This window comes from Notamacropus eugenii, chromosome 2 (assembly GCF_028372415.1).
Source record: "Notamacropus eugenii isolate mMacEug1 chromosome 2, mMacEug1.pri_v2, whole genome shotgun sequence".
NCBI classification, from domain to species: domain Eukaryota; kingdom Metazoa; phylum Chordata; class Mammalia; order Diprotodontia; family Macropodidae; genus Notamacropus; species Notamacropus eugenii.
Genome location: NC_092873.1, coordinates 152,693,729 through 152,704,769, shown reverse-complemented (window position 1 = coordinate 152,704,769; position 11,041 = coordinate 152,693,729). Strand labels below are relative to the sequence as shown.

Below are 11,041 nucleotides of genomic sequence, written 5' to 3'. Positions count from 1 at the left end.
GAGAAAAGACTACAAGCTGCTTTCTTGTACCACGGAACAAGAAGTGTTGGACAGTGTCTTACAGCATCCAAGATAGAGGGGTTTCAATTAACACTTGGCTGCTATTTCTAGTTTGTTCCCTTTAATAGAATTTTCTTAGTACTCTCTCCTATTAGTTTCTTATAACTTTTGAGACAATATACCATCAGACCCTGCTGGGAAGGACAAGCCAGAAAAACCACAGGCATTTTCCACAACTACCAGGTCCAGTACACAGCAAATTTTACAACAGAGACCTCAGCTGTAAGGTCTAATGTGTCTGTTGGCAACCCATAGGCAGTATATTCTCTCCTTTCTCAGTGCTCCTTCACTGGCTTCTTCACAAACTTACAAATCCAAGTGTCTCATAGCACTTTATTCAATTCTAAACCATTCTCCATAAATCATTTTCACAGTGTCAGCCACTTTCATCTCCAACTTCTGGCTTTCCTTTTTAAACTCTTCATTTTTTTCCTTTTGACAAGTTTCTTTTCTGATCACTTTCTTTGTATAGCCACATTCATGTATAATATCATCTATAAGCCTCAGTTTCCTCATTTGTCCAATGAGATCATTGGATGAAATGTTCTCTGAGGTCCCTCCTTTCTAGCTCTATGGCTCTTTGAGATTCAATATCCCAATACATTTTGTAAGATCATACACCCAAACCTGAAAGGGACCTCATAAAATATCACCTTCAAACCCCTCATTAGGCAAATGAAGAAACTGAGACCAAGGAAATTCAGTGACTTGTCCAAAGTTCCACAGGTGGTAAGATTCAGAGATAAGATTCCATTAAGCCTCTCTGACTCCAGAGGCAGTATTTTTTTAACTTCATGAAAGTGTTAAAATGGGTTTTGGGAAACTTTTAAGTGGTGGAAATGGACTCTAACTGCAATCTCTATTCGAGAGAGGTTTCTGTTAAGAATAGGAATGTACTCTGTCTACTTGGGAGATGATTTTAACCCTAAGGTGATAGGGAGAAGCACTTTTTCCTGGAACTTCCTCAACAACCATAAAAATTGGCCACTAACATTTGAGCATCATGGTATATAAATATATCTCTTTTTAAATCTATATTATTCTATTTATTATCCTTCTCTAGAGATTTCAATCACTTATGGCAAAAATAATTTTTTCAATTTCTTTTCCCAATGAGAAGTCATGGTAATTGTGCATTAGGAAGCCAGATTCTTCTTTTCCTGAGATATCTGTGACATTCTCTGCTAAATTATTTCTGAGGAATCTTGGAACTGGAGAAAAAAGAAGTTAGACTTACACAGTCCTGGATGAATGACTCTTGACATGTCAACAAAGAAAGCATCACATAAAAGACATGAAAAAGAATAAGTCAGGAACCTAGCTATGCCATTCTTACAGTACTTTGGTGATAATTACATGGTTCAAAAGGATTGGAGGCAGTGTGAAATAGTGGAAAGAGAGCTGACCTTGACCTCAGTAAGACCTGGGTTCAAGTCCTACATCTAACACATATTGATTTTGTGATGGCACAGGTCCACACAGATTTTTTTTTAAAAAAAAGAACTTTATACTATGTCACCTAATATGATCATGACACTTTTATTAATTGGTTTTTCTCAATTACTTTGTATTTGAAAGGGGACTTAGAAATCATCTAATCCAAACCCTAGGCACTCCCCACCATTTTATAAAAGAAGAAACTAAGACCCAAACTGATGATATTGGCAGGTATTAAGTAGCTACTGTAAAAACTAACAAGTATTCATATACTAGTAGCTATTTTCAGACTAACGAGAATCTTAACTCCAGGGCCTTACTTTAATGTCACTCCAGCTAGAAAAGTGGGAGGAATATTTGCAGGATAGACAGTTCTTTTGTCAAAGCTTAAACAGATTTTCATGAAGGTTATTGCTACCTTGCCTATAAAGAGTGTTATGAAAAAATTTTGTATATTACCTTATTGGAACTGTTTCCACTTTAAAATGAATATACAGGGGTAAATGTAAGTAATATCCTAAACTAACAGCCCTGACCCAAAAACTTACCTTGAGAAGATCATAAGATCATAAATGTAGACCTAGGAACAATTGTATTATATCATATTGATCATTGTGATAAACAGAAAAGTTGTCTTTCACAAATACTTATCATTACAATTTGTTAACATGTACAATGCTCTCTTAGATAATATGTGTTTTTTACAATATAAACCCCTAGCTGTAGCCCTTGACATTAACACAGTGTACTTATTATATGGCTTTATACCACACTGATTCATCCTGAACAATGGACCCCACAAACTTTATTCACTTAGGAAACTATGCACTTTGAGTGATTATAAAATGGCAGTACTGTTGTTGCACTGATCCAACCATATCCTCTTGCTCAGTTACCCTTACAGTCAATAATATTTGTGAGACTATACAAGATTTCAGGTGCAATCATGGTCAGGGGGTAGAACAAATCACTCACTAGCTCACTGGGCCTTTCCATTGGGATGTCTTATCATCTCAAATTCAATATGTCTAAAGTCTAACTTATCATCATCTTTCCAAAACCTCTTGGCTTTTGTGAGCCTTCATATCACTATTTGTGAGATCACTATTCTCCCAAGCACTCAGACTTAAAATCTTGGAGAAAACTTTGATTTTTCTTCTTTCACATCTCATATATAGCCAGATAGTTCCCAAACTCTGTCTATTTTTCCTTCAGAACATATTTAGCAGCAATTATCCTCTGTTCCCATTGCCAACACCATAGTCCAGGCCTTCATCACTTTATACCGATGTTTTGTAGATATGCCAAGATGGCTTGCACAAATTCTTTCCGTTTCAAATGAAGATTTCCAGGTACATGACCAAAGAGCAGGGTTAATTCTTTATGAAAAAGATCTTAATCCTACAGACAGAAGATGTACATAGAGATACATATGGACCTTGAAGCAATGCTAGAACAAAAGGAAGGAGATGCCAAGGTACATGCAATTGGAAAGAAGTTTACATACATGTATCTCAGCAGAGAAAAATTCAATGGGAGGACATACTAGGAAAATATAAAGAAAGAGGGAAGGCTATGCGGAGGGGGAAACCTGAAGAGAAGTAGGAAAGGAGATTGTACTTTAAGGCTTTGTTTGAGAGCATCATTCCTAATACAGGGACTTGGGCAATTTCACGGGTGATTCTTAAAATAACTTGCTCATGGCTCTGCCCAGGGACATCTGGAGGTGCCAGTATCTGGCTTGTATTGGAATCTCTCTGATTCATGTAACTGCCAAGAACAACAACACTCCATGAATATATAGGGAAACCCTGGGAACAATAGTACCTGATTTATTTCCTCCCCCAAATGAGCATTCCTCTCCTAAAAGCACTTAGGCTTATAAGACATTAAACAAAGAAATGATATTTATATCAAAAAAAGAATTAAAAAGGCTCATTGTTGCAGCCAAAGATAGTTTAAAAAATTACTCCCTACAAACATTTACCTATTCATTACAAAATATAGTAATTCAGACATGGGGAACCTGTAACCTCGAAGCCACAAGTGACCCTCTAGGTACTTTGAATCCAGAATTCATGGAACAAATCCTTTAATTAAGGGGATTATGTTTTGTGAGGTTTATATTCAGTCAAAGAGCCACATTTGAGGACCTAGAGGGGCAAATTGTGGCATCAAGGCCACAGGTTTGCCACCCTTCATAACAGCTTGCTTGAACTGGGTCACTGGAGCCAGCTACCCCCCTCCCTAACCTAAACAATCCACATAATTCACTGAATCAACAAAGGGCAAAGATCCAAGTTTATTTCTTACACCATAGCTCAGTACTTGATTGCTTCTCAGTTCAAATTTCTTCTTAAATTTTTCATTCTGGGGGTGGAGCCAAGATGTCAGAGTAGAAAGATGCACATACTCTAGCTCTTCACTCACAGCCTGTAAAATACCTGTAAAAAATGACCTTCAACAAATTCTAGAGTAGCAGAAGCCACAAAATGACAGAGGGAAAGAGATTTCCACCCAAAGGTAACCTGGAAGGCAGAAAGGAAAAGGTCTATCACACAGAGCACGAAGTAGAGTGCAGCCCAGCCTTGTCCATGTGGCACTGGAAGTAACAGTACTGAAACAGGCCTTGGGGGTGGAATCCCCAGCAGCAGTGGATGTTCCCAGACCCCTCAACCTACAAGCACCAGATAAAGCTTCAAAGGTCAGTGAGAGCTTTTACAACTGGCTTAGAAGGGATAAGGGTCCACCCTTAACCCTGGCCCCAGGTGGCAGGGACAGCAGTGGTGGCAGCAACAGGAATGTCCATTTGAGGTCCTCAGTCTAAAGTCCTTGGGGGAATTGAGCAGCTGATCTGAACCTCAGCCCTGAGTGGCAGCCCTGCCCTCCACCTAAAACCCCTGGAAGAATTGAACAGCTGATCTGAATCTCAGCCATGTGGCCAGGCCAATGAGTAAACTCCTTTCCCTTGATTGTGCCACCTTTGAGGAACTGAGAACTTTCATGTCCCCAGAGTATGCCCTCCTCTTGACAAAGGACTCAAAAGTCAACTAACTTACTGGGAAAATGCCCAAAAAAGGGAAACAAAAATAAGAACATAGAAAGTTACTTTCCTGATGAACAGATATTTTCTTCCATCCTTTTGGATCAGGAAGAACAATGCATAATGTCAGAGGAAGTCAAGGCTTCTGCATCCAGTACCTCCAAAATAAATATGACAAGGGCTCAGGCCATGGAAGAGCTTGAAAAGCAAGTCAACAGCTGGGTAAAAGAGATCCAAAAAATGTTGAAGAAAATACACCTTTAAAAATAGGCTAACTGAAATGGAAAAAGAGGTCCAAAAAGCCAATGAGGAGAAGAACGCTTTAAAAACAAGAACTAGTCAAATGGAAAAGGAAGTTCAAAAGCTCACTGAAGAAAACAATTCTTTAAAAATGAGAATGGAGCAGATAGAAGCTAATGACTGTATGAGAAACCAAGAAATTACAAAACAAAACCAAAAGAATGAAAAAAATAGAAGATAATGTGAAATACTTCACTGGAAAAACAACTGACCTGCAAAATAGACCCAGGAGAGACAATTTAAAAAATATGGGACTACCTGAAAGATATGATCAAAAAAAGAGCTTAAACTTCATTCTTCATGAAATTATCAAGGAAAACTGCCCTGAGATTCTAGAACCAGAGGGCAAAATAAATATTGAAAGAATCCACCAATCACCCCCTGAAAGTGATCCGAAAAGAGAAACTCCTAGGAATATTGTAGCCATATTCCAGAGTTCCCAGGTCAAGGACAAAATATTGCAAGCAGGTAGAAAGAAACAACTAAAGTATTGCGGAAATACAACCAGAATAACACAGGATTTGGCAGCTTCTACATTAAGAGATTGAAAGACTTGGAATATGATATTCCAGAAGTCAAAGGAACTGGGATTAAAACCAAGAATCACCTACCCAGCAAAACTGAATATAATACTTCAGGGGAAAAATGGTCATTCACTGATATAGAGGACTTTCAAGCATTTTGATGAATAGACCAGAAATGAATAGAAAATTTTACTTTCAAACACAAGAATCAAGAGAAGCATGAGGGGCTCTGGCAGCCTGGTGTCTGACTTGGGGAGGAGGAAGCAACAGAGGTGGCTGTGTTGATCCAGCAGCATCTCCTGGTCAGTCTGAGTGCTGCTCTCCCCTGGCCCTCCATGAACTGGGGCGGTACATCTACGGAAGTAATGGACAGGCCCCTCAACCTGGCTCATCAGCAGAGCAGTCAGGCAGACTGGTCATTAGCTTCTGGGAAAAATGGAGAGGCCATTTTGTGTCACCAAAAGGTAACTGCATATCTTTCTGAAGCCATGAAGCTAACAGTCTGAGCAGGCTCAGTAATCAATGGAATTACAAAGGGATAGCCACATAAAACAATTCTTGCTTATTCAGGAGAGGTAGAAAAGGGCAAAATTGGAGGAAAGGTGGAAAACCCAGCAGACTCCTGATGGAACCCATCATCTTCTGATGTCAACCAGGCCTCTGACTGAGATGGGTCTGAGGGCCCAACTGTACCCAGATCTCAGCAGTTTAGCCCTGCCGCAGTGCCAGGGGTCCTCAACAGGGACTCAGACACTCTTATTTTTCTCCTTCAGAGGAGAACTGTGTCCTAGCAGCAAAGTTCCTAAAGATGACAAAACAACAATGGAAGAGCAAGGAACCAAGATCGCTGATCTGAAGCAACACATGGAGTTTCTTGTGGCTGACGCTGAAAGATTGAGGAGAGAAAATAAGCAGCTCCAAGCTGAAAAGGCCATGCTCCAGAAGGCTCTGGCTGAAAAGGAATTGGATGTAGATGCTGACTTTGTAGAGAGATCAGAATTATGGAGCCTGCCTCCTTCTACACAAACTGCCACAGTCTCTTCTCCCTGGCAGGAGTTTGCAGCCAGCACAGGGAAAGCCAAGGACATTCCCATGCCCAACCTTCCTCCTTTATACTTCCCGTCCCCAGAGCTCCCACTTCTGGAGCTCCCTGAAGATATTCTGAAAGGACTCATGAACGTGGAAGGTCACAAGGGGCTAAAACTATAATGGTGAGGGAGAGGCAATCATACAGTGAAAACAGCAAAAAGGGAAAACCACAAGACTAGGGACAGTCAGGGCTCATCAGACAGACCAGTGTAGGAGAAAAGGCCTGGCCATGCTGTCGAGAATAGCCACTGTGAAGCACCAGAACAGCCTCAGGAGTGGCCAGAGCTGAGGAAGCTGGAGGTGGCAAATGCTGACCTCCTGAGGGTCTCTCCCAATTCAAATCAAATGGTGACCTGGAATCACTTTCTTCAACCAGCAGTTATTTTCCTCCTCTTAACTTCAGGGTTATGTCATATGTAATAATTAATCCACAATGCCATAAAGGATAATGCAAAATCAAATTAATACAGGAGCCCAAGGGTGGCTTTGTACTGGAAAGATGCTTTCTATCATGCATTGACTACATGCATTTTGTTATACAAAATTTATTAATTCTAATGAGGCATATCAGTTACATATCTTCCTAGATGATCCCACATGTGCCACACTTTGTACCACTCCTAATGTGATGATAACCTCAAGACTATCAGGAGAAATGTTTAAATTTCCACTTTATGAAGAAAGGAACCAAATTATTAGCTCTGCTTTTTTTTTAAATTATCAGTTTACATTATTAATCAGGGTACATCATAAGTTTTAACTTTCTGTTTGCTGTATTAAAATACCCAAGGAATTATCCCTTTCTTTTGAATGGTGTATGAATGGAAGTAAAACTACTGGGCAGTATTTGATTGCAAGAAATCAATAAAATAATTGTGTTTTATTAAAAAAAAAAGAGAGAAACATGAAAAGGTAAACAGGAAACAGATATCATAAAGGACTTTCTAAAGTTGAACTGTTTATATTCCTACAGAAATACATTCCTATGGAAAGATAATATTTGTAACTCTTGAGACATTTCTCAGTATTTGGAGAGTTGGAGGGATTACACACACACACACAGAGAGAGAGAGAGAGATATAGAGAGAGAGAGAGAGAGAGTACAGGTTGAGTTGGATAAGAAGGGATGATATCTAAAAAAAATAAAATTAAGGGGTGAGAGAGGACCATATTGGGATGAGAAAGGGAGAAATGGAATGGGGCAAGTTATCACTCATAAAAGAGGCAAGAAAAATCTTCTTCAATGGAGGAGGAAAGGGAGGAGGTAAGATGGAAAAAGTGAAACTTACTCTCTTCATATTTCTCTTAAGGAGGGAATAACATACTCACTCAATTTGCTATGAAAATCTATCTTACACTACAGGAAAGTAGGGAAGAAGGTGAAAAGTGTAGTGAGGGGGATGATAGAAGGGAGGGCAAATGGGAGAAGGGAGTAATTAGAATAAAACAGTTCTGGGGAGGGACAAGGTTAAATGAAAGAATAGAATAAATGGGGGACAGGATAGGATGGAGGGAAATACAGTTAGTCTTACACAACATGACTATTATGGAAGTCTTTTGCAAAACTACACACACACATAGCCTATATTGAATTGCTTGCTATTTCAATGGGGATGGATGGGGATGGAGGGAAGGGAAAGAAGTTGGAATTCAAAATATTAGAAATGAATGTTGAGAATTGTTTTTTCATACAACTGGGAAATAAGAAATAAAGGTAATGGGTTATAGAAATCTATCTTGCCCTTTAAGAAAAGAGAGAAGATAGGGATAAAGGAAGGGTGGGATGTTATAGGAGGGAGGACATATTGAGGGAAGGGGTAATCAGAATGCAAGGTGTTATGGGATGGGGGAGGGGAGAGATAGGGAGAAAATTTGGAAATCAAAATTTTGTGGAAATGAATGCCAAAACTAAAAATAAATAAACATAAAAAATAAGTTTTTCATTCTTTAATTCACTTCCAACATGAACTTCTTCTCCCCACTGTGACACTATAATAATCAACTACTACTTCTGGGTTTCTTCTATCTACTTCTTCCTCCTAGAAAACATTTCTGTCAGGGTAGGAGACTTCAATTGTAGGTCTCTCACTAGGTCCATATGGAGCCTGGTACTTACCATCAATTTCCATTGAATCTTTCCCACCAGAGCCATGACAATATGACAGCCTTCTTTACTGGCCTCTCTAAGATGCACATATTCTTTTTCATTTCTGCCTCTCAGGCCTGCCACTGCCTCCCGAAAAGTGCAGTATGGGTATTTTCTATCTGAGGCTTCTGATTCATCTCACTTCTTGTGCATGTTGATACACTCCTGTGGTATTCCACACAAAAGGTTAAGGAATATAGTCCAACTCTTCTTGGTAGAAAGTGAAAGTGTTCTTGACTAGCCATGAGCTGTATGAAAGTTGCTTTTAACATCATTGTAGAAAGTGGGAACATCTCTTGACTATCTAAAGATTTGGATACAATTCCTTTTAGGATAAATAAAATTTTTTTCCCATTTTTATTGTCATTAGTTCTGGTACTTGCAAGGGAGCTAAAGATTCTTTTCAGAGAAGAAAATAAGTCAGATGCTGACATTCATAGACTTCCCACTTAATACTCATAAAAGTCATGATCAAGTAAGTCACATCACTTAAGTTCCAGTGATTGAAATAATTTAGACAATGGCAAAGCAGGACCTACATGAGGAAAACCAAGTAATTATTGCTCAGTTTCCAGAATGTTCCTAAGGTGAAAACAAAGAAAAGGGAATATAAGTCCAAGAGGCAAATAGCACAGATTCATCTACTTATCGAAGTTTGTATGCCATACAAGGCTATTATACATGTATTAATCTCATCTCTTTCTTAATCTTCAGTTTTACATCTCTACCTGCCTAACAAACATCTGTTGATATCTGTATCCATAGATATCTCCAACTTGAAATGTCAGAAAACTATTCCTTTTTCATCCCTTCCCAATCTTAATATTCTTTAAAACTCTCCTATTTCTATTAGGGATACCACCATGCTTATAAGCACCAAAGTTCTCAACCTCAGAGTCATCTTTGAATCATCCTTCTCTTTCGGGCATCATATCCAAACAAAGTTTGTCTTTCATCTTCAGCCTTCACTCTTGACTCTCTAAAGTTTCTTTATCATGTCACAGAAATTTCTTCATCCAATAGATCCCTTGACTTCTCATACTAGAAATACCCTCTGACTCTGCATTTTCTCCCTATGATTGTGTGGTTCCTCTAAGAACCTCAATTTTAAGAAAGATGGGTGCAAGCCAGGAGCAGCCACCTCACATCTATCTCAGAACTTTCACAGCCTGACCAGCTATCCCCCCAGCCACCTTCCAAAATGGCATCAACTGGCAAGGATCAGCATATCTTGAATGTCCTAAAGGAGGACCAGGTTCCCCAGAACAAGATCACTGTTGTTGGGGTTGGTGCAGTTGGCATGGCATGTGCCATTAGTATCTTAACAAAGGAATTGGCTGATGAACTTGCCCTAATTGATGTAATAGAAGACAAACTAAAGGGAGAGATGATGGATCTCCAGCATGGCAGCCTTTTCCTCAAAATGCCAAAGATTGTTTCTGGCAAAGACTACAGTGTGACTGCAAACTCAAAGCTGATCATCGTTACAGCTGGGGCACATCAACAAGAGGGAGAAAGTCATCTAAATTTGGTCAGCATAATGTGAATATCTTTAAATTCATCATTCCCAACATTGTTAAATACAGCCCTAATTGCAAGCTGCTTATTGTTTCCAATCCAGTGGATATTTTGACATATGTGGCCTGGAAGCTAAGTGGCTTTCCTAAACACCATGTTATTGGAAGTGGTTGCAATATGGATTCTGCCTGTTTCCATTACCTAATGGGGGAGAGACTTGGTGTCCATTCTTTAAGTTGTCATGGATGGGTCCTCCAATGTTCCTGTGTGGAGTGGTATGAATCTTGCTGGTGTGTCTCTAAAGAACCTTCATCCTTCTTTGGAAACTGATGCTGATGCAGAAAATTGGAAAGATGTTCATAAACAGGTGGTTGAAAGTGCTTATGATGTAATCAAACTGAAGTGCTACACTTCCTGGGCCATTGGCTTGTCTATGGCAGATCTGGCAGAAAGCATCATGAAGAATCTTAGGAGAGTGCATCCAATCTCCACCATGATTAAGGGCCTATATGGCATTAAAGAGGATGTCTTCCTTAGTGTCCCATGTGTCTTGGGGCAGAATGGCACTTCAGATGTGGTGAAGGTCAACCTGAATCTGGAGGAGGAGAGCCGTTTAAAGAAGAGCGCAGATACTCTTTGGGGAATCCAGAAGGAGCCGCAATTTTAAAGCCTTTGAATGTGCTGCCATAAAGAGAACAGGACAGGGGTTGAGTGCTATGGTAATGGCATAGCACACCAAGAGGAAGAAGTCTTACACCTGACCAGCACGCTGCTAGTCCTCCTGTGGAGCTCCCAAGTAAAAGAATGAGGTGGGAGAGCGGGTTATGAAGCAACTCCAATTTATTCAAGCAAACACTCTGATTATATAGTCTCTGCCAGCTAGCCCAATGAACCATGGTAACACACACAAACAACCTGAAACTA

General features: G+C 39.6%; 2 pseudogenes; both read left to right on the top strand.

Moving 5' to 3' along the window:
• Positions 1-5,699: 5,699 nt before the first annotated feature.
• On the top strand, positions 5,700-6,573 carry LOC140522864 (nuclear receptor-binding factor 2 pseudogene; annotated as a pseudogene).
• A 3,227-nt stretch (positions 6,574-9,800) lies between these two features.
• Positions 9,801-10,813, top strand: LOC140523723 (L-lactate dehydrogenase A chain pseudogene; annotated as a pseudogene).
• The last annotated feature ends 228 nt before the right edge of the window (positions 10,814-11,041 follow it).